This window comes from Mirounga angustirostris, unplaced genomic scaffold (assembly GCF_029215605.1).
Source record: "Mirounga angustirostris isolate CCGP_5_RB_7025 unplaced genomic scaffold, mMirAng1.0.hap1 SCAF_7, whole genome shotgun sequence".
Lineage (NCBI taxonomy): Eukaryota > Metazoa > Chordata > Mammalia > Carnivora > Phocidae > Mirounga > Mirounga angustirostris.
Window position 1 is genome coordinate 141,257,128 of NW_026991715.1, and position 15,302 is coordinate 141,272,429.

Genomic DNA, 15,302 nt, shown 5'->3' on the forward strand with positions numbered 1-15,302 from the left:
TTTTTTTTTTTTTAAAGATTTTATTTATTTATTTGAGAGAGAGAGAATGAGAGAGAGCACATGAGAGGGGGGAGGGTCAGAGGGAGAAGCAGACTCCCCGCTGAGCAGGGAGCCCGATGCGGGACTCGATCCAGGGACTCCAGGATCATGACCTGAGCCGAAGGCAGTCGCTTAACCAACTGAGCCACCCAGGCGCCCAATAATTGGTATTTCTTGATGAAGTAGACAGACACTACTTTGAGGGTAAGAGTTGACTAACATTTCAAAGTAAGAAAGAAATGTTTGAGTCTTATGACCACTTTAAGTAAGGTATATTATAACACAGTTGTTCTAAGATTCCTCCTCTAAGTCATGTGTAGGAAGCAGTAATTGAACACTTTGGGTGGGTGAGGGGGTGTTTGCAAGAACAGGAAACTGGAATCCTATGCCCTCTCTCAGGACTGGCTTACAGAAACTCAGATCTGCCTCCTGCTGCTATCAGAGAAATGTGAAGGGTAGTTCTTGGAGGATCTGGGATTTAGGTTGCAAAGAGTCTGTTGCCCAAACCTTGATTGCAGAAGTCTGAAGATGGGAAGCTGGCTGGGGAAGTTGGAAATGGTAAGGTGAAGGGAGAGAACAGCAGGGAATAACACCACAGCTCAGGGGTTGGTGGGGCACCAGTGTGAGAAAGTACCCAAGGACCATGTGGGCCTCTGTGGAGGCAGCATAGCTTGAGACTGCCTGAGGGCTTCACCCAAAGGCTGTGTGCTGAGAGAGAGGGTCCCAAGGGTGTGTCGTGGATGGAGGAACTATGGAGGTCTGAATAACCAGTCAGAGAATGCATTGCTCACATCAGGGGACAGCACAGTATGGTGGTCCGGGTGGTGGTGGAGATGGCTCAAAAGAATGTATGGTGTACTGTACACAGAAGAGCTAACATCTTGGTGTCAGCTATGACAGAGGGCATTTGAAAGCAAGAGACAAATCAAGTGAAGACAACACAGGTATGTAAACCAGCCACCACATCTCTTTTGCTAATCTCTCTGCACTTTGTCCCCAGCCAGGGGAGCCAGGTGGTAGGTAGGAGGAGATGGCATGAAGAGGAGGAGGAAATGAGGACATCTGAGCTGCCTCCTCCTGCCAGTTCTGAGCACAGGGCTAGACCTGAGCAAGGGAGAAGCGACAAGCATTACACTGGGTGTGAGGTGACATTTTTTTTATTTAGAAAGTGAGCAGAAGGCGAAGAGCACTGTCTGACATAGCTTGAGTGGGAGGGGGAGAGCATTTTTTTAATTGAATACATTTGACATAACATTGTGTAAGTTTAAAGGTGTACAGCATGCTACTTTGATACACTTATATGTTGTAATATGATTGCTGTTGTGATATTTATCACTTGACACGATTACTGCATAGTGCATTATTGTCTGTATTCATCATACCGCACATTAGATCACTATGACCTAGTTACTTCTCATTGCAAGTCAGCTGAGTATTTCCCAGAGCACTGGTTGGAAAAGAATAAAGCTCTTTTCTGATTATACCCTCCCAAGTTTAGCCCATTCAGTTCAGAGTTCAAAAGCCCTAAGGGAGAAGCAGGTTTACCATGCTAGAGGATCTGAAAGAAAGCATCTGTGGCAGGCACACAAGGACCAGCAGAAAGCAAGGGGAGAATGGTGTAAAGTGAGGTTGAGAGGAGAGGTGGGCAGAGGTTCCATCCTGTGTTGCTTTGCAGCCCAAGAGAAGTGTCTGAATTTTAGTGAGTGTTACAGAAAGCCATTGGAGAGTTTTAGGCAGGAAAAAAATAGGGCCTTATTTTCATTTTTCAAAAACCTCTGGCCACTTTTTGGGGAATGGGGTGGGAGGGAGGGAAGGGCTGAAGTGGGGAGGCAAGGCCCAGAAAAGGAGGATGCTGGAGGTGTGGAGACCAGAAAAGAGAGGTGTTGATGGGGATGCCACTGGGGGAAGGGAGGACGTCATTCTTCAGAGCACGGTGGTAACTGGCTGAGATATATATGGTTTTGTTTTTTGACAAATTAAAGGCCAACTAGATAGTTAGAGGTTAGGCCAGTGGTATTTTTCAGTGCTTTGGACTGAATATATAAGCAATTCTCAGGCTCCATGATGCATACAAATCACCTGGGAAGTGGTTAACATGAAAATCCTTGGGTCTCTCCTTAGCTCTTCTGATAGATCATCAATGGTGTGGGGCCCTGGAACCTGTGTTGTTAAAAGCACCTACATTCTCATAATTTCTTTGACATCAGCTGTAGAAATATTTTTTTTAACAAAAGCAAAATTACACTCTTGGAACTACACCAAAATAAAAAGCGCTGCACAGTGAAGGAAACCATCAGCAAAACAAAAAGGGAACCTACTGAATGGGAGAAGGTATTTGCAAATGATATATCTGATAGTGATTACTAAGATCCAAAATATATAAAGAACTTATACAACTCACCACCGAAAAACCCAAATAATTGAGTTAAAAAATGGTCAGTGGACCTGAATAGACATTTTTTCCAAAGAAAACATACAGATGACCAACAAACATGTGGGAAGATGCTGTACATCACTAATCATCAGGTGAATGCAAATTAAAACCACAATGAACTATCACTATATACCTGTCAGATGGCTAAAATAAAAAACCCAAGAAATAACAGTGTTGTTGAGGATGTGGAGAAAAAGGAACCCTTGTACACTGTTGGTGGGAATGCAAACCAGTGCAGCCACTGTGGGAAACAGTATGGAGGGTCCTCAAAAAATTTAAAAATAGAAATGCCATAGGATCCAGTAATTCTACTCCTAGGTATTTACCCAAAGAAGACAGAAACACTACATTGAAAAGATACATGTACTCCTATGTTTACTGCAGCATTATTTACAATAGTCAAGAAATGGAATCAACCCAAATGGCCATCAATAGAGGAATGGAATGTTACTCAGCCATAACAAAGAATGAAATCTTGCCATTTGCAACAACATGGGTGGACCTAGAGGGGATAATGCTAAGTGAAATAAGTCAGAGAAAGACAAATGCCATATGATTCACTCATATGTGAATTTAAGAAACAAATGAACAAAGAAAAAAAGAGACCAAAAAACCCAGACCCTTAATATAGAGAACAAACTGGTGGTTGCCAAAAGGGAGGGGAGAGGTGGGGGGATGGGTGAAAGAGGTGAAGGGGATTAAGAGGACACTTATCTTGGGGCACTGAGAAGTGTAGAGAATTACTGAATCTTTCTATTGTACACCTGAAACTAAATTAACACTGTGTGTTAATTATACTTGAATATAAACAAACATAATTTTAAAAGTGTCTGCATTCTCTTGCAGATAGTTCTGGGACCCTGAAAACCCCTAATCCTTGCTGTGAAAGAGGCACTAGTTCCCTGTGATTTTGGCTTTCTCAGATGTGCAATTAACTCTGCACTCTGAATGTCAACACTTATCAAACATTTTTCTTTCATTGTTTTCTTCTTCTGCATTTCATGCTTTTCTTTTCCTCAACCCTTGAGCTTTAAACACTTTGAGGACTAGCTTTTTTTCCTTCCTCCTTCTCTCTTTAATTTCCCTCCTAAAGGAACAGAATTCCAAATGCATAAGTATACTTCTTAACTGTTTTTAAAGCAACACAGCACTCACAGTGTAAAAACTTTTAAAGGACAATGTATCAATTACTAGCAGAACAATTTAGAGACAGAAGTGGCTTAATGATATAAATAAAGGACTCATTTTGTCTAGGAAGTAACAGAGACACTGTCTCCAAATTTTCCCTCCTATAACCAAAAACATTTTGGGAGAATAGCCTTCCAACTCACAGGCAATAAATGGTAAATGAAAATATACAAGTGTCTTTATCAGGCATTTTAATCTAAAAAGCCAAAAACACCCCTAAGGTAGCAGACATTTAATCCTGTGCTATCAAACCTAATGTAGGGCAGCTTGCTTTTACCTACAACAAAATGGAATTTGCTCCAGATATTTGGAGGAAATATATGATTTAATTCATATGGGACATAATAACTCATATTGGTACAAGCCAAAGTCCGCAAATGTTCCAAACTGTCCCCAACAAGATCATCCCATGGCAGATGAAGGGGGAAGACGTTATACCTTGATGCTGATGAAGGCAGGAAGTCATTTGAGTCATCGATGGAGACAGAAGCAAAACTTGGATCTTACAGGAGGTCTATTATTTTCTTCCAAGTAAACAGCTATTTTTTTGTCTTTTTTTTTCCACCAAAGAATATATCCAAATGACCCTTTAAGAACAAAATATTTTTCTAATAAAATTTGTGTATGAAAAATCAAGAATTACTTTTATTTACTCAAAGCACTTGGTAAAAAAGATGGACACAGACTTCAGAAAAGCACCATGTGTAAGTGAAAAATGAATTTTTATTCTTTCTGATTACTTTTCTAAGCCCAAAGAAACTGCTAGTCAATGCAGACAAGTTGTCAAAGAAAACATATTTACCCAAAACTGAGGCCAGATCAACATAAAACTAACCAAAATATGTTGTTTGCCACACCTAGAGAGCAGGTGGGATACCTTATAAAACCCACGGGGTGGCTCAGTTAGGGGTCCTACTCTTGGTTTTGGCTCAGGTCATGATCTCAGGGCCATGGGATCAAGCCCTGCATCGGGCTCCCAATCACTGAGGAGTCTACTTGGGATTCTTCCCCTCTCCTCCCTCTACCTTCTACCCCTCCCCCCACGAGCACACATGCATGCGTGCACTCTCTCTCAAATAAATAAATAAATAAAATCTTTAAAAAACCCAACAACCACATGTCCCAAGCTGAAGATAATTCAGTATGCCTTGTGTGATTGCTTATATGATTGTTACAAATAGCATATGAGTGGAAAGCCTATGGGCATTCAGTCATTTCTATTTCAATAAGCTAGAAAAACATCTCAAACATTTTTTCAGTTGTAGGCCAAGAGCTGGATGGCTAATAAATACACATCCGGAATATATTAGCAACTTTTATGTTGGGAAAACACTTCCCTAAATAATAAAGTGTTCTTAATGTGTTTGAATTCCCAAGTAGAACACGGTCTTTTTTGATGTTTATATTTTCAGAAAAGGAGTGTGCTACTTTTCCCCTTTCTTGAGGAAGACCCTTCCTTCAAGCAAAAATGAATGTCTGATAAAAAGCACTCTAAGTGTGAAAACATCATTGTCTGTGGTGTTATACGGAGACACATAGTAAGGGAAAAAGGGAGACATTTGTTGAGTTAATGAAATTAAAAAAAACCCCCAAAACTCTAAACTTCTTAATAATTACTTATAAAAAATAGTTTGGTGCCTCAGTGGAAATAGCTGAAAAGTATAGGAAATTGTTCCAATGGAATTAAAATCCAAGATGACACAGAAAGGTTTGAGACGATTGATCTATTATCCTGATGTAATGTCTCTGCCAGAATCTACTTGATAGTTTTTATGGACTCTTCAAAAATGTCCAATTTCTGAAAAGAAATTGACATGTCTGCACTATGTATAGAAGTATTATGTCATTCACTTATTTTCCCAGAAGTAGTTGAAACCAGAATGGTTTTTTTCCTCTTTCTTTTCTTTTTCTCTTTCTCTCTTTTTTTTTTTTTTTCGTGTTATCAGATTGATCAAGCCATTGGAGCACAAGTTTTCAATTGAAAAAGGAATGTGTTTGGTCTTGTTAATTAATACAGTAGGCTCTAGATTACAAGGAGGCAAACCAGGTTCTAACCTCAGAAAAGGACCTTTATGGGAACACACTTCATCACTGAGTGCCTCTGGAAAGGCTGTAAATCAGCATGCACACTTCACAGAGGAAACTCTTTAACCTGGTCATTTACATAATTGTGTATCAGCACACTCTGTCCATCCCTTCTCCCCTTGATTCCCATTAAATTTTCTTCAAATATTTATATTTTTAAAAATAATATCTCCCATTTGCCCTTCAACTTAAAATCACAGAAAATACTTGATCAATACAGGCAACAGAAAACAACTACCGGAGTGAGATTCTCAAATGGCTCAAGCAAAATACACTTTCTTTGATACCCTATAGTTTGAGGTACGTGCTACTTGATGAGTGGATGGAAATTTTATGTCATCTAATAGAGTTCAATTATATATCTGGCCAGGGAAACCAATGAATAAAAAAGAGAAACCACTATTTAGTTTTGTTTGTTTTTGTAGCTAAAAAAAGTGATTGTCCTAGATATGCTCAAATTTACCATCTGGTTCTCATTCCGTATTCTCATGTTTTGAAAAAATCACTAGATCCAGGACTGTCTATTAGGGTTATTCTGATTAAGAAGGGATGGGAGGACAGATGGTAGAATTCTGTGGTAGAGAAAGTGATGGGGGACAGTAAACTACTTAAAATGAATACTCTGCCAACATAGGGGCTGTTGAATTGTTGGAAACTCTAAGTTGAATGTCATGTCTGGAAAATTCACATGCAAAAATCATCACTAACAGAAGGTAAAAACTTTTGACAAAAATGTATGTAGATTAATATAAAAAACCTAATGACATGTGGATTATCATTATTGTTTGTTGTCATTAGCACTGAGAAATTATATATCAGAGATTGTACTAATTTCTGTTATTTATTTATTTATTTATTTATTTATTTTTAAAGATTTGATTTATTTATTTGACAGAGAGAGAGACAGCGAGAGCGGGAACACAAGCAGGGGGGAGTGGGAGAGGGAGAAGCAGGCTTCCCGCTGAGCAGGGAGCCCAATGCAGGGCTCGATCCCAGGACCCCGGGATCATGACCTGAGCCGAAGGCAGACGCTTAACTGACTGAGCCACCCAGGCGCCCATAATTTCTGTTTTTTTAATTGAAGAGTAATTGCATGTAATATTGTATTAGTTGCAGGTGCACATATAGTGATTCAACATCTATGTACTATGAAATGGTCACCACAACAAGTCTAGTTACCACCTGTCACCATACGAAGTTGTTATAATATTACTGACTATATTCCTATGCTATACATTGTGACCCTGTGTCTCACTTATTTTATAACTGAACGTTTATACTTTGTTACGCTCACCTGTTTTGTCCATCTCCTCACAGGGTCCCTCCTTCTCTCCGGCAAATCATCAGTTTGTTCAATGTATCTGAGTCTGTTTCTGGTTTGTTTTGTTTTGTTTTTAGATTCCACATATAAGTGAAATTGTATGGTATTTGTCTTTCTCTGTCTGACGTATTTCACTTAGCAGAGTACCCTCTAGGTCCATCCATGTTGTTGCAAATGGCGAAGATTTGAATCTTTTTTATGGCTTGAGTTGTACTAATTTCTGCCAAGCACTCCCTCATTCCCTCCTCAAACAACCCTGAGAATCAAATATTCCTATTACTTCCTTTTTTGAGACACAGAAACTGAGACTTGGAGAGTTCCACCATTTGCCCAAGGTCAACTAAGAAGTGGCCAAATAAGAGACTCAAAACCAGTCTGATTTCAAAGTCCTTACCTGCTGAGCCACACCGCTATCTGTAACCCTGAATAATTGTGAATGCAGCCAGTTGCTGTTTATCTGCTGTCATCCTCTGTTCAACTCGTTTTTCCCAATGTCCATCCTCTCCTTCCACTCTTCCCTTGAAATATGCCTTTAACTTGCCTATGACTGAGGGAGTTTCCAAAGGAATAACACAAGTGATACAGTTGCGAATTCTAGATTTCATGTCTCCAGTCCCTTACATTTTCCTTCCTCTCTGTACAGAGCAGCAGGGATCATTTTTAGCTCGCTTCAGTTCTGCAACCGTGCACGATTAACTTCGCCATTACCCTCAGGCCTTTTAGGACATTAATATTTGACTGACTTCACTCATCCATCAACAGTCCCTGTTTTGAATTCTTTCTTAGTTCTCCAATATATTAGATGGTGACTTGCCAATGTGAATTTCAGTGACTCTGTGGTTTTCTCCTCAAAGTAGTCCTCTGCCATTGTAGCAACTCCCCATTTAGAATCAGGTTTCATTAGTGTGGTATTTTCACATTCTTCCAGGTTGTCAGTAAAGAGGTTAAACCAGAGAGACCTTCCATGTGACCCCTTGGTTCCTATCTGTGTGTTTTTTCAGGGAGACCATCCAGGAAGAGCTTAAAGTGAGTACGGACTGTGAAATCCAATTGCATGAAGCCTCTACACTTGTTACCAAGGGTCAAAATAATTCCCCATGTAGCAATCCTATGGAAGAGGGCTTGGGATAGCAGAAAAAGTAGAAAACACAGGGGAGAGGATGAAACAACTTTAGTTTGCAGCTGGAGATAGCATGAGGAACAATGTCTATAGTGCGTAGAATGTTGTTACAAGTTAAAAAAAAAACAAAAAACAAATCATATTTTCCCAGAAATGGTTAATATCATTTTACTTTCACAGCACAGGTTGGTTTTTCATCTCTTCAAAATCATAATCCCAGAAGGTGGACGTTATTTCCATTCAGTGCATAGAAATGGGGAAGCACACAGCGACTCAACAAAGCTACTTTCTCTTTGGGATCAGACCAAAGTCCACTAATCTCCACTGAATCTTGAAAGGCAAGTTGTATTTAGCAATACTACTAGTGAATTGTACATAATAAACACACAATAAGCATTTGTTTAATAAAAAATCCTTTGTAAGCCAGTCAGAAGCTCTGTCATGAAGATTTAAGAGATGTGTTTCTAGAAGATAGAACCATACCTTAAACCTTCCCTCCCCTCTCCTGTATGTCTGTGGGGGCATTTGGCTCCTATATATTATGGCTGAAATGAAGACATGCTGTATCAGTTTGCTCAGGCCGCCATAAAAAATTGCCGGAGTCTGGGTGGCATAAACAACAGACATTTATTTTTTCACACTGCTGGAGGCTGAAAATCCAAGATCAAGGTGCTGTCAGGGATGGTTTCTGGTGAGGTCTTTCTTCCTGGTTTGTAAACAGCCACCTTCTTACTGTGTCCTCACATGGCCTCTCTTTCTGTGCATACATGGGGAGAGAGAGAGGGAGAGGGATCTGGTGTCTTTTTCTTGTATGGACACCAATTCTGTTGGATCAGGGTCCCAATCTTATGACCTCATTTAACCTTAATCACTTCCTTAAAGCCCCTGTCTCCAAGTACAGTCACATTGAGGGTTCGGGCTTCAACGTATGAATCTGGGGTCGGGGACGGACACAATTCAGGCTATAACACATGTTGATGCAGCCTGTTGCCTCCATAGTTGAGATGTAAGTCTGATGTAGGTGTGTTCCATTTCTCCTCTCCCCATCTGCCGCTCCTGCTCTGGAAACACATACACACACACACACACACACACAGGCACGCGCTGCACACACTCCCCCAACGCTCTCAGGTGGAGTCTCCACACACCACTCTATCAGCACACTGCAGTGCCCTGCTTCACAAGACAACGAGACAGTTCTGAGCCTCACGGGCCTGGGATGACACCTTTCCCTGCATGTGTGCTGTGTGGTTCTGGTTCCTCGAGAGAGAGCAGCTTCTCGAAGACAACCGGGCAGGCCCCTCCGCTGCTGTACTAAGTTGTACAGTATCCTCTGAAAGTCCCCTCCGCCCAGAAGCTGTGAATGTGACCTTATTTGGAAACAGGGTTCTCGCAGAGGTAATCAAGTTAAGGTGGGGTCACACTGGATGAGGGTGAGCCCATATCCTATGACTGGTGTCCTTATAAGGGGAGGGAGACACAGAGACATGGAGGGAAGGCAGCCGGGAGAAGACAGAGGCAGGAAGTCGGGGGAAGCAGTCACAAGCCAAGGAATGCCAGAGATGGCCGGGAGCCACCAGCAGAAGATTCGTGATGTACTTTTTCCTTCCACATGGTCCTGTCCTGTTCGCAAGCAGCACTCATGGAGGGCACTTCTCAGATGTGTCTTGAACCTGACCGCTGCTTGCTGTCACTGTTGCTGCCGACCCCATTGAAGCCATGGTCAGCGTTCATTCACTGGGATAGTTCCTTCCTCTGCCTCTCTGCTCTCGCTCTTGACACCTTATAATCTGCCCTGGGCGCTGTGGCCAGCGGGGTTTGTAAACTTAGGTCTGATCGCCTCACTTCCCTTCTTAAACCAACACAACGGTTTCCCATCACAGTCAGGATGAAACCCAACTGCTTCTTCTGTGATCTGGCCTCTGTCTACAGTTCCACTGCCACCTCACGCCCTCCCGGCTCGCACACACTTTCCAGCCACAGCCGCCTCCTTCCGTGTCTACGATGCCGAGTTCCTCCCCTTCTGATGCGCTTTCTCCCGGGGCCTCACGCGTCTGCTGCTTACGGCCGCGCACGCCCACCTGCTTGCTTTAAACCTCACCTGCTTGGAGAGACCTCCTCTGGCCGCGCGATTTAACATAGTCCCACGGTCTTGCTCTATCACATCGGGTCTCTCTAGGCACTTTGTCTCCATCTGACATTTTTCTCTTTTGTGTGTTTGCTTGTTTTCCTCCCTCACCTGTAATGTAAAGTCCACAAGGGCAGGTCCCTTCTCTGCCTTGTTCACTGCAGGAAACCAGTGGTATGAACATGACTTGACACTGGATAGCTGCTCAGTAAATATTTGTTCCATGAATGAAAAAATGAAGAGATGATTGCCATGATTGTAATCATGGAGGCTTCCAAGGATCACTAAAGGACAGGGGACCCTCCTTCTTTTCTTCTCCGGGAAGATCCCTGGTAGTCCCTCGGGTTTGCTGGTGCCCATGACATTATCCAGCTTTGAAATAGGCTTCTTCTATCACCCTGAGTGTTTGTTTCATTGATTTCACCCTAAAAGGAGTAAGTCATCAAGTTATCCTTTTTTGGACCTGCCTCAAGGGATACAAGAGAGTTAAACATCTGTAGAATATACAAGTGTTGGTATGCAGTCGTTTCCATGGGCTTGGGTGAAAAATGACTCTTGACCGCTCAGTGATGCCTGAAATTCCTCTACCTAGGCGAAGCTTTTCATTCTAAATCAGAGATGAATCTTAAAGAGATCAGCCATGGGAGGAGTCCTGGAAGGCCAGCGCACACTGGCACCTGGACAGGGAGGTGGGACAAACCACCTGTGGGGCTGAGACAGTTTCTGCATGGGCTTCCTTGGCAATTTGTCGCCTGGTGTCGAAGTGAAGAGTTGAGTCATAGAACTCTGTCACTGAATTGCTGGCAAATGAACGTGGGGTATCAGTGATGCGTCCTAACTGCCTTGGAGTCCCTGCTTTTCCTTGTTTCGGCCAAATTTCATTCTTCCCTCACCCATGCATATTCTTGACTTTGTTTTCTCCAGATCTCAATATTCCCCTTCTCCCTACACATTTTCCGGGGCTGTTCCTTATGTGTGAAAAACGTATTTCTCTTGGCTTTTCTCGGTGCAAATTTGTCTTCAGAATTATGTTTCAACAAATCTTTTGAATCCAGTCTTCAAGTAAAATTCTCTCCCTAGGAGAGAAACAAGATTGAAAGTCAGTAATTCCCGGGCGCCTGGGTGGCTCAGTTGGTTAAGCGACTGCCTTCAGCTCAGGTCATGATCCTGGAGTCCCTGGATCGAGTCCCACATCGGGCTCCCTGCTCGGCGGGGAGTCTGCTTCTCCCTCTGACCCTCCTCCCTCTCATGCTGTCTCTCATTCTCTCTGTCTCAAATAAATAAATAAAATCTTTAAAAAAAAAAAAAAGAAAGAAAGAAAGTCAGTAATTCCCGAATCATAAAGCTCACCTTCTTCCCTGATGCTCGTTCCTGACTTGCTTATTGGGTCTGTGCCTTGACTTGTCCTTGTCCTGTTCCTGACTTGCTTATTGGGTCTGTGCCTTGACTTGTCCCTGATGCTCGTTCCTGACTTGCTTATTGGGTCTGTGCCTTGACTTGTCCTTGAAAGTGAGTAGCAAACTCACTCACATGTCTCTGCCCAGGGGACAAAGTCTGTTCCCTCTTTCATGTTCTCAAAAGCACGCCATAAATTACAAAAGCATGTGTTTTGTAGTAGTTTCCTAATGTTACCTGAATTGCTTACCTTACACATATTTTTTCACGATGATAAATATCCACACTGTCCTGATTCAACATCTACTTTCAATGAGGGACACAGAGTTAATGTTAATTCAGGTGTTCGGAGCACAGAGCACAAAGCCCCAGATATGGATCTAAATGTAGTCATTGTGCATCCTTACTTGGAACTTGAAATTGAAATTCAGACCATATTTTATCAGAGAACCTCTATTTTATATGTAAGGAAAGGGGGAAAAAGGCAAGGTGTGAGTCATATTGGGCTCTAAAATAAAAATAGATGTTAGTAGAATCAAGTAAAATAAGGCACATGATTCACTATGTAAAATATATTTGTATACAGATATAAAGAATAATGTATTATGCAGACAGCTGGAGGTTTTTTTCACCTTCAGACTAGATGGGTGTTTTAATCTTTCAGAAAGAAATTCTTCGAATTTCCTACGAGTGGAAGAGGGTGGAGGGTAGTAAAAAGCAACTTGGTTTTCTTCTCTCTGTGATTCTGCTCAAGGGTTTTTGCAGTTTGCTAAAGAAAATGGGTAGAGAATTTACTCACTTATTTTTTTTTTTGAGCTGCAAATGTATTACTTTATTTTTTTATTTTTTTATTATGTTCAGTTAGCCACTCTATAGTATATCATTAGCTTTTGATGCAGTATTCAATGATTCATTAGTTGCATATAACACCCAGGGCTCATGACAACATGTGCCCTCCTCAATACCCATCACCCTGTTACCAACCCCCCTCTGAAACCCTCAGTTTGTTTTCTGGAGTCCAGAGTCTCTCATGGTTCATCTCCCTCTCTAATTTCTCCCCCTTCAGGTTTCCCTCCCTTCCCCTGTGGTCCCCCATGCTCTGAATGTTATTTTATCGTCTTTATTTCCTCAAGTTATGAATGAGCCAGCCAAGATTATGTATGTCCAGTCTCTGTCCTGTTCTCAGAAAAGATAGGAAATGTGTCATTAATAATCAATGTTATTGATTATAAAAACTGATTTATATTGTCAAAAGTTACTCAACATTTGAATAGTTTAACATCTTTGTTGTCTTTATCTTGGGTAAATCTCAACATCTCTGAGAAGAAAGAAAAGCAGAAGTGCTACACCTACTTTACAGATGGGCAGACTGAGGGCCAGAGAAATTTACAACTAAGATTGCCATCAGTAGTGTGCTGTTAAATGTTTAAGAACCAACGCTCTCCGGGAGGGAACCCCAAGACCCTGATTTGTAGCACTTGCCACTTCTTGTGATGTCAGTACTCCCCCATTGGCTAACTTCAAGCTCTCTACGTGGAGCCTCTGAAGGTGCAGTTGGAAGAGATGCAGGCGGTGACTGAATTAGCGTTGTCCAGGAAGTCGAAATGCAAGCTGGGAATGGAAAGCCAAGTCATATAAGCCTAGAAATGACAGTTTTTATAAATGGAAAGCACCGTATACCTCTGAAAATAGGGTTTGCCTGGAGTTGAAGACAGAGGTTGTCTACAAGGATTTATGAGATCAGTTACCCCCAGGTCCCCTTCCTTTGATCCTGATTCCACCTCTCCTTACCTGGCAGAAGACTAGAGAGAGAATTATTCTGTGGAGCCCCTAGGCAGTGGACATCTGGGTTCCTCCCTCTCCAGAACAGGTTCTCCTGAGCCCTTGTGCCCCACTCAGCCTCCCCCTCTGATCCCGACCCCACAGCTGCTGCTGCCTGGGGCAGAATCCTCTAGTATCAGCTGCAGGAGGCTGCCCTCCAGCCCAGCAGGGCCTGGTGCAGGTGTGGGGAGGGTCAGGGTCGGCCACCAGCCCCAGGCTGGCAATGGCAAGCATGTTTGGTGGGTGGACGCTCTAGAATCTCTTGCCTTTCCTATTCAGGAACCAGCCTGGTGGGAGGGTCGGGGGAATGTGTCAGTTGTGGGTTGTGCCTCATTTTCATATTTATTTTGTTATTATTGACTCCGATTTTATTTTTCCTTGGGAATTGTAAAAAAATGTGAAATCTGAGATAAAGTGGGTTTCTCCAGGCAAATACCGCTGTGCTTTTTCAATCCCCTGTGGGTGCCGCCCATCTATCTACGTGAAATCAGTGTTTCTCAAGGAGTGTGTTATTAGCGTCTTGGGTGGTACATTTCTCTATTATAGAGGTTTCATGTCTCTGCTTCTACCTGAAAAATGCCTGTGGTGCTCCCAGGAATAATGAGCACTCAAAAAACTCCCCAAACATTTCCAGATATTTCTTCCGTCAGGTGGTATCCTCACTGGATGAAAACCCTGATTCTCAATGATTATTTGGCTTGAGGCTTTGGGGATCTCACAGGTAGTTTGAATTAGGGCTGACGTTCTCACAGGGACCAACTGGTATCTCCAAATTCTCAGGGCTTTTTTCCCCTGTGATCTGCTCAGAGCCAAGGGTTGAGACAGTTGCTGTTCCCTGCAGTACCCCGAATCAGGGGGTAGAATCTTGTTTTCTGGTTTTTCCCTATGTTAGGGTGTAATCCTTTGGAACCTCATCTTCCTCTGGACCATTACCTGTTAGGACTTGCACTTGGGCCGACTCTGGACCTTATATTCTATCCCCTATATCCACCGAGGCTGTAAAATCAAAAACTCTAGAGCATCTGTTTGGGCAAAAGACCTGAGCACGAAGGCTGCACTGTGTGCTCTTCTGACCTTCCCTCCTGGTCCAAGAATTAATTTCTTGTTGTTTTGTATTTTATCCAAGATTTCTAGTCCTTTTCAGAAGCTGGAGTGGTCTAGCAGACTCACTGTATGGAAATCTTTGAAAGGAATCAGTAGTTACAAATTTTGTGGCTTGATCAGGAAAAAAGCGTTATAAAAATAAGTATCCTTTTTACAAAGGCAAAACCATGGGATTCAAGAATAGCACTAATTATGTGGTTTAATGAAAGCTGAGCGTGTGCGAGCCAGACAGATTTGGGTTTGAATCCCTGTTGTACCACCTACTGTCTGTGTGGCTTGGAGTAAGTTATTAAATATCTTAAATCTCAGTTTCTTCCTCTGTAAAATGGGGGAAAAATAACACCTTTCAAGGCGGTAGAGAGAATTAAAGAGATCGTGTATTTTTGGCCCTGTCCCCTCTGCTCAACTTCCTCTGTGGGGACTTTCAAATCTTATTCACATTACTTTTCTTTTAAAAAAATTCTTGCCCTTCTTTTGTCTTTGCTGTGGACCTCTCAGTGAGAGCTGGACACAGCTAGATGCCAGATGAAGTTTTAATTAAATGTGTAGAAGCTCAGTTAGGGAGCAAATTAAAGTATATCCTCAGAGATAGAACGTAAAACCTCTTAAAAGAAGCCCCCACTGTAAGTGAACAGACCATTTCCCATATCCCAAATACCCAACATAT